This window comes from Typopeltis vanoorti, chromosome 12 (assembly GCF_054136105.1).
Source record: "Typopeltis vanoorti isolate ZY-2024b chromosome 12, IOZ_Tvanoo_1.0, whole genome shotgun sequence".
Lineage (NCBI taxonomy): Eukaryota > Metazoa > Arthropoda > Arachnida > Uropygi > Thelyphonidae > Typopeltis > Typopeltis vanoorti.
This window is the reverse complement of record NC_143560.1, coordinates 93,508,250-93,524,415: the sequence shown is the minus strand read 5'-3', so window position 1 is coordinate 93,524,415 and position 16,166 is coordinate 93,508,250. Positions and strand designations below refer to the sequence as shown.

Genomic DNA, 16,166 nt, shown 5'->3' with positions numbered 1-16,166 from the left:
AGACCCCAGGGCCAGACGGACTGGGGATAGAATTCTATAGATCTATCTGGGACCTTGTACTGCCAGCGTAAGTAAAGATCTTTAACGAATTCCTCACTTCTGGAAACATCCCCGAGGAATTCGCTAAGATCCCCAAAAAAGACCGAGATCGGACCTTGTCAAATAACTGGCATCCCATCTCCTTAACTAACCTAGACTATAAACTTTTCGCAAAAATTATCTGTACACGCATTAAGGGTGGAATAGAAAACATAATAACAAGTTCACAGGTCTATGGAATCCCAGGTAGATCTATGGAATTTAATCTCTTCCTGCTAAGAGACCTAATCAGACTGGCCTAGGAAAAAAAATACCCCCTGGCACTTCTCTCCACCGACCTGGAAAAAGCGTTCGACAGCGTCAGCCACACGTACTTACAGGACACCCTAAAAAAAGTAGGCATAGGCACGAGACTTCGGCGTACAATTAAACATATGTACGCGGAGGCCTCGACACAACTGTCTATTAATGGGTTTCTGACAGAACCAATCCGTATAAAGAGAGGGGTTAGGCAAGGCTGTCCGCTAAGCCCCCTTCTCTTTTCCCTAGCATTAGAACCCCTCATCAAAAGAATAGAGAATACCCCTGCAATTAATGGTATTCCACTGCCCCAAGTTTCCAAACAGTGCAAAATAGTATTATATGCAGATGATGTAGTGGCCACACTCAGAGACTCTGAGTCTATCTGCATCTATCTTGACATACTGCAAAACTTCAGCATAGTCAGTGGTATTCGAGTTAATGCACAAAAAACCAAAATCAAAAATTTTGGAAATTTCCATAACACCAGACTTCCCTACGGTTTAGCGCTGCATACGCAGCCGCTAACAATACTAGGAGTTCCCTTTTCTGAGTCGCTAGCTTTACCAGTTAAAAAATTACAGGAAATAAGTACGGAAAAGATAAGTCTATTCAAACCGACCTTTTTCTCCTTTTATGGCAGAGCCACAGTGATAAAAACAATCATTACCCCAATGCTGATGCACACAGTCAATATCACAGGCATCACACTGCTACAAGAAAACCAATTATTAAAAAAACTCATAGATTTCTTCTGGAATGAAAAAAAAACAATACCTGCAACTAAAACATGAAGAAGGGGGATACGCTCTGCCTGATCTCAAAAGCTTGCTTTATGCAAATACATTCAAAACCGTACATAAGGCCTTAAACTCAAACCATATTTCAGGCCTCCTAATTAGATATTTTATAGGACTTTTCCTCCCCCTCTTTGGAACCACGGACTATGCTGGACCCCGTGCAAGGGTTGTGCCCAAGTGGTACCGCACACTAGTAAAATCACTCACAGTAGAGACAAAGGAACAGAAATCCTCACACACAAACCGAAAGCAGTATACTGGGATTTCTTCCAACTCTCCAGGCGTGATACACCAAACTTCGGGACAAATGAAATTCTCTTTAAAAACATCAAGAATAGCTGGGGACAGCCTTTTCATCGGGATCTGGCCTGGCGAATAAGCGGCTCCCGGTGAAACAGGTTAAATCTACATACCCAGTCCGTGCGATCCCTTTTGTGATGTCTGCCGGGGCGTGGAAACGGTAGAGCATTTCTTTTATTTTTGCCCACCAGCCCAACGCGTCTGGCAAAGACTGAGCACAGCACTACGAATCCTGATGCTATCACTAGAAGAGGCCATACAGCTGCAATTCCCACCACCAGTCAACAAGACCCAAAAATTCGCCATTTTTTTAATTAACGTCTTAAAGTATCACATCTGGAAGGTACGGAAAAAATCCCAGGTACGGGACGCAAATTTAATGTACGCAGGAATAAGGAAAGGTTTCTTTTTTTACCTTCCTAAATTTCTTGCGCAAGAGAGACATCTACTAGGCGACTTTAAATTTGTGAACAAATACTGCAAACCACTGAAAATATGCTTTCTTATACAGGGACGCATCAAGCCCTGTATATTTCTTTAGTATCTCCAAAACTCCACCTAACTCTCCCTAGGAAAAGTAACAACCACTCTGTTCTTCCTCGCCACAAAGCTTTCGCTGGCACGGTTTCCTTTACTCCAAATAAGGGGGGTAGATCTGAGAACCCAGGCTGCGAAGGCTTACTGCGAGGCGGTGCTGCTCCTTGTGAGCGGCATCTCCCGTGCCAGTCTTCTACCCCATTCTTAGTCCCAGTGGTACCAGGTCTGCAAGTTACTTATTTTATTCCCTTTCAGTTCAACTGACTGGACCTTAAGTCCTTTGATTTTTATGTAATTTAAAAAAAAAAAAAGTTCTAACTGAAATTATTGTTTTCAAAACAGGTCAATGGATCTCCTTCATAGATAACTGACGAAGTTATTAAGGATAAATTTATAAGTAAACTATTAGTCAAAATTTTTATGGTTAAATTTTCTTTTTTTTTTTAACAGATAAATTGAGAATATGTGTCACAGACCAATTAGCCATATAAGGCTAAACAGGTTGACCGAGGCCTCTTTTACCTCCTACTATCCTACTCTATCTTTCATTATTCTCCTCTCTTACTGTCTGCTGACCCTCAGCATGCTTTATTCTCCAAAGGCCTATGATGAGAGACATGAACTCCCATTTGACCTCAATAAAGGTCGAAACCGGTCTGGGTAGTGGCCCCCTTGCCTTTAATACAAAACATCATACATCCCCTTCTTGGAGATGTGTTTTGGCATTAAGGGTAAATATTAAGATTAGTGATCAGATTTGTGTTCCCCCTGTACCTAAGTTTAACCGGTTTTTCTTATCTGCAAACAGGGAAAGCTTGGCCTTTTCTACAGGTCTGTCTTTTTGTGGACTTGGATCGTACAAGGGGTCTACTCTTCCCTTTTTTTTTTGAAGTATGTCTTCGGCTCTACCGAGAGTAAGAACCCTCAGGTTTGAAATCGACGCAAGTGTACACAAGAGGACGTTTGCGAAAGCGCTAATTGACTGCGTAGGGGCAGATAATATTTCTGGCTTTACCCCCTATGGGGGTGGCAGATATCAAGTAGTTTGTAAAAATATAACAACAACAAGGGAGAAACTACTCAAAGGGGTTGAGTGTGAAGGGAAACTTTGCCATCCTTTTGTCGTTGGTAGCATCTCTAAAAAGATGAGAATAGAACGATTCCCTCTGGAATACCTAGAAGGAGGCAACGACATAATTAATCAAGTCTTTTCGAAATGGAGAACCGTACGAGATGTCCAAGTAGGCAAAGACGCTGACTACCCTGAATGGATGTCGAGGGAAGTCACGTTCTCGTTAACGATGAAAACAGAAGTTCCGAATTTTGTAATGATCAGATCGGCCAGGGTAATGGTGAGTTACCCGGGGATAAAGAGGCAATGTTTTAAATGTGGAGCCCTGACTCATCTCGGGGCCCAGTGCCCGAAGTTAAAGTGTAAGAACTGCCTAACAGCGGGTCATACACTAGCACAGTGCCAATTGGCATGCCTAAAATGCTGCATTAACGGCCATAAAATAGACACCTGTCCAGACAGAAATCTGGCCGAAAAATTGGGAGGCACTATTACGCCCAACACAGAAACAACAGCCCAAAATGTTATTGGCGCAGAACCGAATGATTTCCCCACCCTGAAGGCTGCGCATGAGGGAACAACAAAGAATCATGCCGCCACCTCCGAAACACTGCCAAGTACACCAGTGGAGAAGCCTGCAACCGGGAGAGATGAAGGGCAGGAGGAACTGGCCACCGATCAAACCGCCACTATAGACGTAGCAACCGAAAATAACCAGCAGCACCAACAAAACGGAACTATCACTGCAGTCACAATAGACGAAGACATGGAGACAGTAGATATGGAAATCAACAATGCAGAAACCACACAAAAGAGGCCAGCCAACCCTGAAGAAGTAAATATTAAAAAATCGAAACAAGGAAGTCCAGCACAAGTTGGAAATATAAAGTCAACTTCAGAACCCACAAAGTTCCCTCATGCAAAGGCCAATGCACCTATATTGCATCTCTTAAAAGATTTCCCCGAGGAGGCGGCGAGACTACGAAAAGCAATAGAAACATTCGGAGACATCCAACTGATACTCACAGGACAAAACGGGCCAAGAGTCGTCAGTGCAGAATGGAACGACGTGTTTGTCGATAATATAGATGAAATCACACCTGAAAAGATCATTGGTCTTATCGATGCCGAGGACGACGTGGGACTAGCACTGCACAGAGGCCTCTACATGCTAAACCACGTCCGTGGAGACAAATTAGCAGATCTCATCATTAAAACCTACAACAATAGACAGCAGGAGGATTTAAACCTCGCCTAACAAGTCAGTCGACTCCTAGTATCGATCTGCCAGATGAGAAAAAAAAAAAAAAAAATTCTGGTTTGTTTTTTCTTCTTTTTGTCCTCTTTCAGATTAGAATTTTTATTGTAAAAAAGGTCTATGTCTATTCCACACAGGAGGGGGTATCCTGAGAACCTGGGCTGCAAAGGCTTACACCGAGGCGGTGCAGCGCCTTGTGGGCTGCATCACCCAGGCCAGTCTCCCCCCCCCTGCTCTTCTCAGTATTAAACTGGTCATTCAGGTTGAAATTTCAGAATTTACCTAGTTTCTTACAAATTGTTATATGTAATTTTCAATGTTATTTACTAGTTCCTCTTTTTCATGTGGTGCTTCTTTCATTTGTTTCTCCCCACTTTCCTCGGGCAGACACCTGAAGAGGTGACTGACCGGGGAAAGCTGAAAAGAACGGATGGAGGGAGATAATGTCGGAGATCTGCTTGGTGCTGACATTTAAGTCAGGCCAAGTAGATCGACTGAGGCCTCTTTTAACTATCTACTACTATCCACTCTATCTTTTCTCCTCCTCTCTCACTATCAAGCTGACTCTCAGCACAACTTTTTTTTAAATCTAAAGAGGCCAGTGATGAAAGGCATGAACTCCCATTCGATCTCAATAAAGGTCGAAACCAGTCTGGGTAGTGGCCCCTTGCCTTTAATACAAAACATCATACATCCCCTTCTTGGAGATGTGTTTTGGCATTAAGGGTAAATATTAAGATTAGTGATCAGAGCTTGCTCCACCTCTACCACGAGTTGCCTTGGTCTTGCACTACCTGTGGGATCAGCTAGTCTTGCATATATTGCAGGCGCAAACTTGACATTTTGTCTGTTTGCTTACTTGGAAAAAATGGAGTAAAACCAGGTTTAAAATTACTTGGTATCTTTAACATAACTTAAACCAGTTATCCAGACCCCCCCCCCTTCACAAAAAAAGATTACTCTAAATCCATCACCATTCCCTACATCCGAGGCAACTCGGAAAAAATCAAGAAAATCTTAAAAAAACATGACTTGACTACTTGTTACAGACCATATAGAAAATTGGCATCCCTTATCTGCTCCACTAAAGACCAACCACTTCCCCTAGACCTACCTGGTGTATACCAGGTCCCTTGCAGCTGTAAATTGTCCTACTTTGGCCAAACAGGCAGGACAGCAAATATCAGAATCTCAGAACATAAGGATTACATCCGATTTCACCAGTACAGCCACTCTGGGCTTGCAGACCACGCTCTGGATACTCACCACAGAATAAGATGGAAGAAAGCCACAGTAATACACCGCAGCAAGTTCAAATATGAAAGACTATTCATGGAATCAGCCTCAGCCCTTAGGAACATGCCAAACCTCAACAAATTTGGATGAATGAGACTGCCCCAAATTTGGGAAATTTGGGGCAGTCTCATTCGATTTCACCAGTACAGCCACTCTGGGCTTGCAGACCACGCTCTGGATACTCACCACAGAATAAGATGGAAGAAAGCCACAGTAATACACTGCAGCAAGTTCAAATATGAAAGACTATTCATGGAATCAGCCTCAGCCCTTAGGAACATGCCAAACCTCAACAAATTTGGATGAATGAGACTGCCTCAAATTTGGGAAACATTTATCAGAAGAACTTCAGCCAAAAGGCCAAGAACTACCAATATAGCCTGCCGGGGGGGCACCATCAGGACTTTAGGAAAATGGTAGCTTCCTAGCTTCGGTTCTCATTTGCTGTTACGTAGTACTTGCGTGCACTTGTCTTTGTATTAAGTTCCCAAGAAGATGGCAACGTGACGTTTGCCGAAACATCTGAAAGTATATATTCAAGTTTATTTAATTTATATTTCTAGTGTACGCTGTCAATTCCTTAATTATTAGTTATCATGTTTAACCAGCGTATAAGCCTCTCTACAAGAATTACCGTCTTAACAGTATTTTAGGCCCCTGGGCAAAGCAATGCACTGGGGTTCCTACCCACCCACCTATGGGAATAAAAATGTAAATGGTCAATAAAAATAAAAAGAGGGCCCCTGGGCAACTGCACATGCCTTAAGATGGCCCTGCTTTGGCTAAAGCATACTTAAAAACTATTAAGTTTGATGTAGTGGGTATCTACAAAATATACCCCATGCTCTGTGTTGATCTTTTTTGGCTATCTAGCTTTCTGGGTTCCACTATCCCAAAACCAGGAAAGGATCCAACACAAGCAAATAATTCTCTCTCTCTCTCTCTCTGACCAGCTGCCTTTGTAAGATATTAGAGAAAATGGTTAATGCCAGCCTTCTCTGGTATTCAGAAAGCAACAATCTTCTCTCCAATACACAATGTAACTTTCATAGACATTGTTCAATAGATAATTTATATGTGAAATGTGAAATATGTGAAATCATTTATCATATGAAAAGGCTTCTATAATGTCAATCTCAGAGGACAACTTCGTGTATTTATTAAAAATTACTGTCTAGGCGAACTTTCCAAGTCAGAGTGGGAAGTACACTATCTCAGCCATATCATCAAGAATAGAGTATTCCCCAAGACCCTGTTTTAAGTGTGACACCTTTTGCTATTAAAGTTAGCTCAATCACTAAACAGCTTCCTCCCATATCCTTTTAGTATGCATGTTAAAGAGACTATACAAGCTGTTGGCATGAATGTTAACAACATTACCTACACCAAACATAACAGCATCCCTCCATGGCAAGTTTTCAGTCCATCCTGCAACCTCTCACTTTGTCAACTACAGAAGTCTCATACTCCATCATCTGTCTACCTACAACTGTTTAATGCATACAGAGCAGCCCACTCTGATTTCTTGTCTATCTATACTGATGGCTCAAGAACAGACACCTGTGTTGGCTGTGCTGCTGTGTTTCCTGACATTACTAACTCTAACCAGATCCCATCTGATCGCAATAATTATACAGCAGAGTTGTATGCCATTCAGCTGGCACTTAATCATATAAAAGAAAACTGCTACCAAAAGTGCATAATTTATACAGACTCATTGAGCTCTTTATAGACCATCCCCTCTCCTATGTATAATGCACACCCAGTGCTGTATGTTACACCTGTTGTGCAAAACAAAAACCTTTAATTTTGATGTTCGGTTGTGCTAGATTCCTAGCCACATTGAAATTAAAAGGAAATGAGACTGCAGATGCTAGATCAAATCATACTTTCTCCATGTACTGTCTGACAGTACCATACACAGACTACAGACATATCAAAGCTAATTGCTCAATAGCAGGAAGCATTTAAACAAATTATATGATACTAGGGGGCACCGTCCTCCCCGGCACCCAACCCCCCGAGTTCTGGGCTGGCAAGCCGGTAAGACAAACGTGACATAAAAACGTTTGAAATTTCGGTTTATCTTTTTATATATATAGAATAGATTAAGCCTGGAATTAAGCATTAGCATTCTAGTCAGCATAGAAGGAGAAGAGAGGAAGTTGTTCTTGCTAGGCTTCATATAAGTCACAGTCATCTTACACATTCTATCTAGCCAAGCATATAACTCAGGCAGATGTTATCAGACTCAAATTGCATGATGTTTTTAACCTTCTACAAAGAATTAATTTGTACAAGCATATTTGACTGTAATTTTGTTTATATGTAGAAACTGCATTGCTTAACTTAATTTTTTACATATATATTATTTACTAATTTTTCTTTGACTGTTTATGTACCAATGTAAATCTTTGCTGTAATTTTATTTATATACTGAATTAACTTAATTTTTGTACATACATATTATTTAATAGTTTATCTTTGTATTTATGTACTACTGTAGCCTTTGACCTTGTGTATTGCTGTGACCTTTGCTGTAATTTTGTTTATATGTAGATACTGCATTGCTAAGCCAAATTTTTGTGCATGCATATTGTTTATTATAATTTATCTTCAACTATTTACGTACTGCTGTAGCCTTTGACCCTGTGTCTTGCCATGACCTTTGCTGTAATTTTATATGTCAATACTACATTGCTTGGCTTGGTTTTTGTACATGCATATTGTTTATTAGCTTGTCTGACTATTTATGTACTGCTGTAACCTTTGCTATGCACAGTATGACCTTTGCTGTTCTTGCATCAATAAATCATAACCTGACTAATCAATACAAAAAAATAAAATAAAATAAAATAAAAATCTGGTTCTTGTTAAAGACCTAACCAGAAGCAGCAATAAATACCAGATATATACAAATATTATTACAAAAGAGAAAAGCTAATAATAATGGTAGGTTCTGTGCAGGAATTAGATAATTAACACTGTGTTCCAACATAAAGATGTGCATAAATTCACATGGAGAAAATAGCAAGCACATTAGATTTTATGTAACCACTGATAGTGATCTTGAGAATAGTTCAGGATATAAGAGTATGGGGGAATTGAAATAAGACATGTTAATTTTGGAACTTTGGAATAAGAAGTTTAATTTTGTCCATATTGCAAATAAGTATCATACCGAAAAGAAATATATGCAAGATTAAAAAAATAATAATAAAATAAATCAAGCAGCTTTCAGGGGTGAACTGAGGCCAAATGGCAAAATCTGCGGGCATACCACTGATTGACTAATTTAACTGGGGAGGGGGGGGAGCATCTGGTAAAATAATTAAGAACTACATAAAAAAAATAAATAAATAAAAACTCAAAATTTCCCAGGAACTTTACTGAAAGTTTATGGGAAGTAAATTGGCACATGGCCTTACAAAATAGAGGAAAATAAAAGAGCAAAGTGATATGTAAAAAAAAACAGGTAACTAAAAACTAAAAATCATGAGAAGAGTAGAATAAAAGACCATAAAGATGGTGTTGGATCCTACTTCTTCTAAATCTTTACCTTGGATCCGACATGATTACAATTACGATGTTCTTAACTAATTGATAAGTTGTGAGTTGATTTCTAATTCAAATATAGAGAAAATTTATATTTAAAGACTGCGCCACTCTATATCTGAATTAGTTCAAGAATTGAAGAAAAATCAACCTTCGACCATTTCTCCTTAAAATATATACTGGCCGAGTATATTTGACTTACTTAATTTACCCGCTTTGGTTCGAATATTTTATGAATGGTGCAGTAAAAGAGATTCAGGCAAAATACAACTTTAGATAAACAAAAACAAACATTTAATTTAGAATCACAAATTATACACATAAGTTCAAAATCATTAAGATATTACAAATGCTTTAGCCTTTCTGATAATACTGTCATACAAACTCAGACAATGGTAAATTTGTTATCTCTAATACAGTCTTCTCACAGTTCCTTAAGTTCCAAATACAATAAAATCACAGTAACACCTCCTTGCAAGCAAACACTTTTAAATTTACACTTCAGTTAATCTTCACAATAGTTACTGTTAACATAAGGAAATTCTAGGATGAAACATACATCTCAGCATAGGAATATTAATGGTTGGAATGTTCTTACTGATAATCCTTTTCCTTCATCAACTTACACACAAATACTTTTTATAACCGTAAACACTTTTAACAATAAACGGCACTCTTTAATTAAATTCTTCTAAGCAATAACTGAATTAATCATCGGTCACAATACACATAAACAAACATTGTTGCATAAAGTACTATTGATCACTCATGAAATAAGGCAACACACAATAATTCCTTAACTTGAGGTTTTATATGCACTGTTGTTCATTCCCCCGGCATTCAAATAATTCTTTAAGCACTATAATTCTAACCACAGCTAACGGTAAACTTCAACTTCACTGCTCTACTATTCTTTAGTAACTTCGTGCTTTGCTTCAAGGTTCTGTGTGTCCTTGAAAGGTCGGCCCTGAAATTAAATCTCAATTCAAGTATTGCTAGTCTATTTAGTAGTCATTCAGCTGTCTTCCGTAGCTATAATTGTTATTCTACAACTTATTAACTAACTGACTCTCGACTAGTAGACTTTATTAGCTGCTTGAGTGACTTGCCGACTCGCTATTATCGCACTGTGATTTTCGAATGCCGAAAGCACCGATTCCAACCTAATGCCAATCCCTCTCTAATAAATCGCTAATGCTCTCTCTCTCTGTTTCCTTATTAATTAATAATTCCAGCATTCGTCGCTTATATATCTGTTTTTCCCGCCTAAATTGTTCTCGTGATCTAAAACTCTTTTCAATAAACTTTCTCCTCACGTTGTGTTCCAATTCTCACGCTCGCTTATTTACATGCGTCTCCATGACAACAAAACAAAATATAATAAAATTGAAGTATTACATAATGTTAAATTTCTACAAATTGGAATAAACAGAGAATATTAACATTTCAATTAATGCGCAGTTAAATTATCAAATACAAGTTCTTATGATATTAATATAGTAATAAATAAAATAGCTCAATATTTAATACAGTCTTTTCATTATTAATACATATATATTGATTAAATAATTAAATATTAGACAAAATTAAAGTAGTTATATGAATATTAAATTGTAAAATAAGTTGTTTACATTAAATAATATTTACAAGTCTAGCCTTTGTGATGGAAGATCATGTTGGATTCTGAAGCAAATAATAATTACTCCAATCTCTACATAATCAGAATCCAACAATGGCAAAATGTTCTGGAGAACACTACAAAGGCTTAGAAATTGATGAAAGGCAATGATATTCTGGATATCTAGAGCAGTGTTTCCCAAACTTCTGGATGTCAGAGCCCCCTTTGGAAAAATTAAAATATTTCACACCCCCCCCCCCTGGAAAAAAAATCGTAACATAGACATATATTATTATAATATTTATTGTATTTATATTCAGTACAAAACATACACAGCAAATATTGCAAAAATGAAATGCAAATATTACATTTTTAGCATCTTACATACATATTTGATATGGCACATTATCTCATATTCTTATATAGATAGATATATTGTTATTGTACATTTGCAGTACAAGCACATGAAACGTAAAACAATTAGAATTAAAGAAAGAATTAAAAACATAAAAGAAGTTTAATAACAATTTAATGTGATGGATGTGTTTCAATACTGCTACACCAATATCAGGACAAATATTGAAACTGCAATTCTTAATTTCTGCTTTGAAATGAAATTTATATGATTAAGCATATACTGTATTTATTAATATTCATTAAGTGCCAAAATACGCAGGAAACAAAATTTGTGAACCAACAATGTGTAATTTTTTCCATTAAAATATAAAAAATAACAAAAAAGAAATAATAAATAATAAAAATTAAATACGTTTCTTTTAAGATAAAAAATGTACTTAGTCTTAAAATATTTTAAATTTGAAAAGCCAAACGGCTATTTTTTTCTGGCGAGGTTGATAAGTTAATGGGGGATATCCCCCTCATGATTTTAAATTTGTTTTCATTATTTCACCCACCCTCCTTGAACAAAACCTATGGCCCCCAAGGGGGCGGCAGCCCACAGTTTGGGAAGCGCTGGTCTAGCGTAATTATTACAAAAAACTTAAACGAGATAAGCAGTCACAGAACAGTGGTAGAACAACATATACAAGAGAAATCCAATCTTCAGGTAGGAAAAAACCCATCGTAAACAGAAAATATGGAAATGTTGTCGGAGAAGATAACATTCTCGGCAGAAATACTCAAATCAAAGGTATGATTCAAAAGCCCTGATCAGAAGGTCAAATTCCAAATGATTAAGTGCAGAGTAGAGCTTGTAATCATCTACAAAGAAGGGAAAAAAGTGTGGAAATTATACAGAGTAATCTAATCCTATTGAGTGTTCCTGGTAATATTTATTATTACGGGCAACTCCAAGAAGTCCTTAGACTCATCGAGGAAGGCCCTAAACATCTACTCAACATCTACACAGTATCTATCATACTTTCCCTTAAACTCATTCATAGTCATGCCACCCACGACAGACTCTGGCAGCTTATTCCACTCATTCACCACTCTCCAAGTAAAAAATCTAGTTCTAACACCCTTGCTAACCACACTCTTGCCCAGTTTCTATGGATAGCCCTAGTCCTCCCAACATGCAAGCATACATGAAAAGAAGTTAAGAAAAACTGGATTACAGCCAAACAGGGATTTGTTAGAAATAGATTTTTACATAAACAGCTGAGAAATCATGGAAACATAACCAGTATTAGTATTGTTTTGAGGATTTGTTAATTTGGAGACAGAATGCTAAATGAAGAGTTGTTCAAAATGCTACAATTATATAGGTTTAAATGGGCATTATGTGGAGCAATACATAGCCTACAGTTAAGCTTTAAATTAGCTTCTATAATTGAAGGATATACAGGAAGATGCTGGATGTAAAATTAGGTGTAATATTTGTTACAGCAATTATTGTTTAAACATTCCAAAGGCTTGTACAGGATTTCTGGAGTATTATAACATCTTCATAAAGTAGAGTGCTAAGCTGAACATATCAGATTATATCAAATTTAATATCATATATTCAACTCAGCTCCCTACTTTATGCAAATGATGTTATACTCCAAAAAGCCTGGATACACCTTTGAGAATGTTTAATTAAACTGAATAACTGCTTTAGCAAAATGGATATAAAAATCAAGGAGGGAAAGCAATAAAAACATGTAAGAGAACCTATAGAACAAGTAAGATAGTGAAGATGGTAAATTAAGATGGCCATAAACAAAATAACCAAAACCGGTATGGTAGAAACAAAGTGAATAAATTTAAATGGAATAGCAGCAAAATTAGTTAAATCACTGAATAACCAGCAACTCAGAAATGAGTTAGAAATAAAACAGTTAATCAAAGACCAGAGACCACGTATATGAGTTATATGAAAAAGAATTAAGAATGTGAACAGATGTCATCCATAGTAGAATCGTATTAGAACCGAAGATATCAGATAGCAACTTGCCATCATTAGAATTCAAGAACAAGTGAGTAGAGCTAATCTAATATGATATGATTGCATAAATAGAATGGGAAGCAGCATAACAGGAAAAAAGTCCAAAGGAAGATTAAAATCTATGCAGATTGGTACAGTAAGTACTTAGAAGACTAAAATGCAAGATTGAATAACACTGGAGACCTGAAAAATAACAGATTAATTTGGAAGAAAGTTACTGATAAGAAGTTAATAATAATTTAAACTATAATTATATACTACTATCACAGTATATTTATCTTTTAAGAACACTTCCTACATTGACAATGATGATGATAATTCTATTTCAAATCTGTTTGTTTGCTGCTGTGCAAACATTTAAAACAAGAAAATTATTCATTCATATTATGCACAGAAGATGACTAAAATTTAGACAGATTAATACAATTTGTACTAGCTCAGAGTGAAATGTATAATCTGAAAATACTGGAGGCTAGTGAAATACTAGATTAATTTGAAAGAAAATTACTGATAGGAAGCTAGTAATAATGTAAACTTAATTATGTAGTCCCATTATAGTTTTCAGCGCATTTTTTGAGCAATACATATCAGATACTGACAATGATGATAATTATATTTCAAATGTCCACTGATGTACTAAAATTTAAAAATACCAATTTTCATACTAATGTATAAAAATTGGTTTAATGAAAATTAAAAAACAAAAAAATTCACTCCTAAGAGGTAAAAAGTTGATTAGTTTTATGAAATGCATTTAAAAAATATGAGAAATTTAAATATGTAATATCTAGATAATAATTTTGTGCAAGAATATTATTGGTTTGACAACAGTTTGAATCCGAATAGTTTTTCACCTTCTATAATCTGATGAGAAATTTAGTAAAACTGCCAGCACCCCCATCATTAAAACAGCTGCCTAATACTGGTTAATACAGTTTTTTTTTGTCTTCTTTTAGTAAATCTTTTACTTTTGGTTTATTGTATTATTATATTCTTACCATTTCATATTTCTATGTACATTTTGTATTATTCACTTTTCATATTATTTTCAATCTGATACTATTTTTGGCCTCATTATATATAACATATTTTAAGTAACTAAATTTGAAAGTTTTACAAATATTTTACAAATTTTACATGATAATGCCTCGGAGAATACAGGCTGTTATTCATACTAGAGGAAAATTGACATGCTAATAGGTAGCTATCTCTAATATTTTGTCCATTGAGTGACAAAATTGAGCCTAGTCAAAGGAACAGCCAGCTCAGCAGCTGACACTCATTTTAGCATCCATGCTAACCAACCTGGTGCAGCATTCAGCTTGCTGCTACCTCTTCACTGGATGAAGAAACTCAAGTGTATGAGGAGGAGATACTAGAGCTGTTGCATAAACTGAATAAGAATTTGGCAATAGGAATGATGGGATATTAGCATGGATTATAAAAGGAGTGTCAGCTGCTGAGCTGGCTGTTCCTTTGACTAGGCTATACACTCAATGAACAAAACATTAGAGATATCTACCTATTAGTGTGTCAATTCTCCTCTAGCATGAATAACAGCCTGTACTCTCCGAGGCATTGACTCCACCAGATGCTGGAGGTAATTTCAGTCATACCTGTTGCAGCATTGTCCACAACTACACCTTAGATTTTGGTCCCAGACACACGGATCTAATGTTTCGCACTATGGCATCCCAGAGAGAGATTCGATTGGATTTCAATCAGGGGGCCTAATGACAAGCTGTCAATAGTGGTACATGACTAGGGCATCGGTTCTCATAGCCCATGATATGCAGGGTATGCCATACTGTTTACTCACTGATGCTGCTTGGACCTCTGAATGAATCTTTTTAAACTGGATGTGATTTGTGCTGCCATTGCCCTGTGGCTGGTCTGTGCAGTCTAGACAGTCAACGTTGATCCCAATTATCAAGAGCGTGTAGTTGGCTGCCACTTGCCACTTTTGCTGAAACTGGTATGCCAATTGACGATATACTCAAAGTAGACCATTGATATGGATGCCCTCAAGAACCTAGGGTTCTTGAGGGCAATGGTATAACCCATCTGTCTTGTGTTGATAATACATCCATGATCAAAGTTGCTAAGATCATCACATAAATGTGATGATCTTAGCATGTTTGTTGATTGCGATACACTGTTGGGAAGCCCCGATGTCTACCTATTTACCACCTGCATTTGTTTTATGACATTTTAATCTGCGAAAGGGATGTCAGTGTCACTCATATCTCTAATGTTTTGTCCTCTGAGTGCATAATTTGAGCTTCAGAACAGTGAAGATGACACAGGAGTGGAAAGAATGTATGCTATCCCATTACACAAGGAGAGTACAAAGACTGATGTGTCTAACTATTGACCTATCAGTATCTCTGGAGTGGTGGTAAAAATTTTGGTCAAGTTAGTTAAGAGCTCATATACAGAAGTGAATTTTGCTAAGCCTTTTGACAGGATACAGCATGGAAGAGTTGCATAAATTGGACAATAATAAGAGATTGGATTATAAATTACTAGTTTGAATAAGAGGATTACTGAATGACAGATATCAAAAAGTGTTATATGGGGGAGGGGGGAATGTGAGCCTGCAAGATTTAAGGCGACCAGTAGTATCAATACCTGGCCCATTGTTACTCAATCTTTATATTAATGACATGTATTATTAATGTATTAGAAGGATTTGAGAGATGACATACAGCTGTTTGCTGGTGATGCAAAGATAAGAAGGGCAATCAAGAATGGTGATGATATGCAGTACTGGCAGAATGATTTGAATAGGCTGGAATTGTGGGCATGGGAAAATGGATATCAGTTCCATGTCATATTATATTGGTGGGATTATGCTAGAAAAAACTGATGAGGCTAGGGATCTTGGAGTGTTAGTAAATAGGAAGAGTTGAAGCTCAAGGGCAAAATACAAAAGACTGGGAATACAACTTGGTGGATAATTGCAATGATACAACACACCTTGACATGTAAGAATAAGGAAG

At 37.1% G+C, this 16,166-nt stretch overlaps 1 protein-coding gene across 1 annotated transcript in view; it reads right to left on the bottom strand.

The window, feature by feature from the left end:
* The window catches only part of LOC150101012 (ethanolaminephosphotransferase 1-like), a 240,020-nt gene that overhangs the window by 112,719 nt on the left and 111,135 nt on the right, over window positions 1-16,166 (bottom strand). The gene's annotated exons all lie outside the window — the stretch shown is intronic.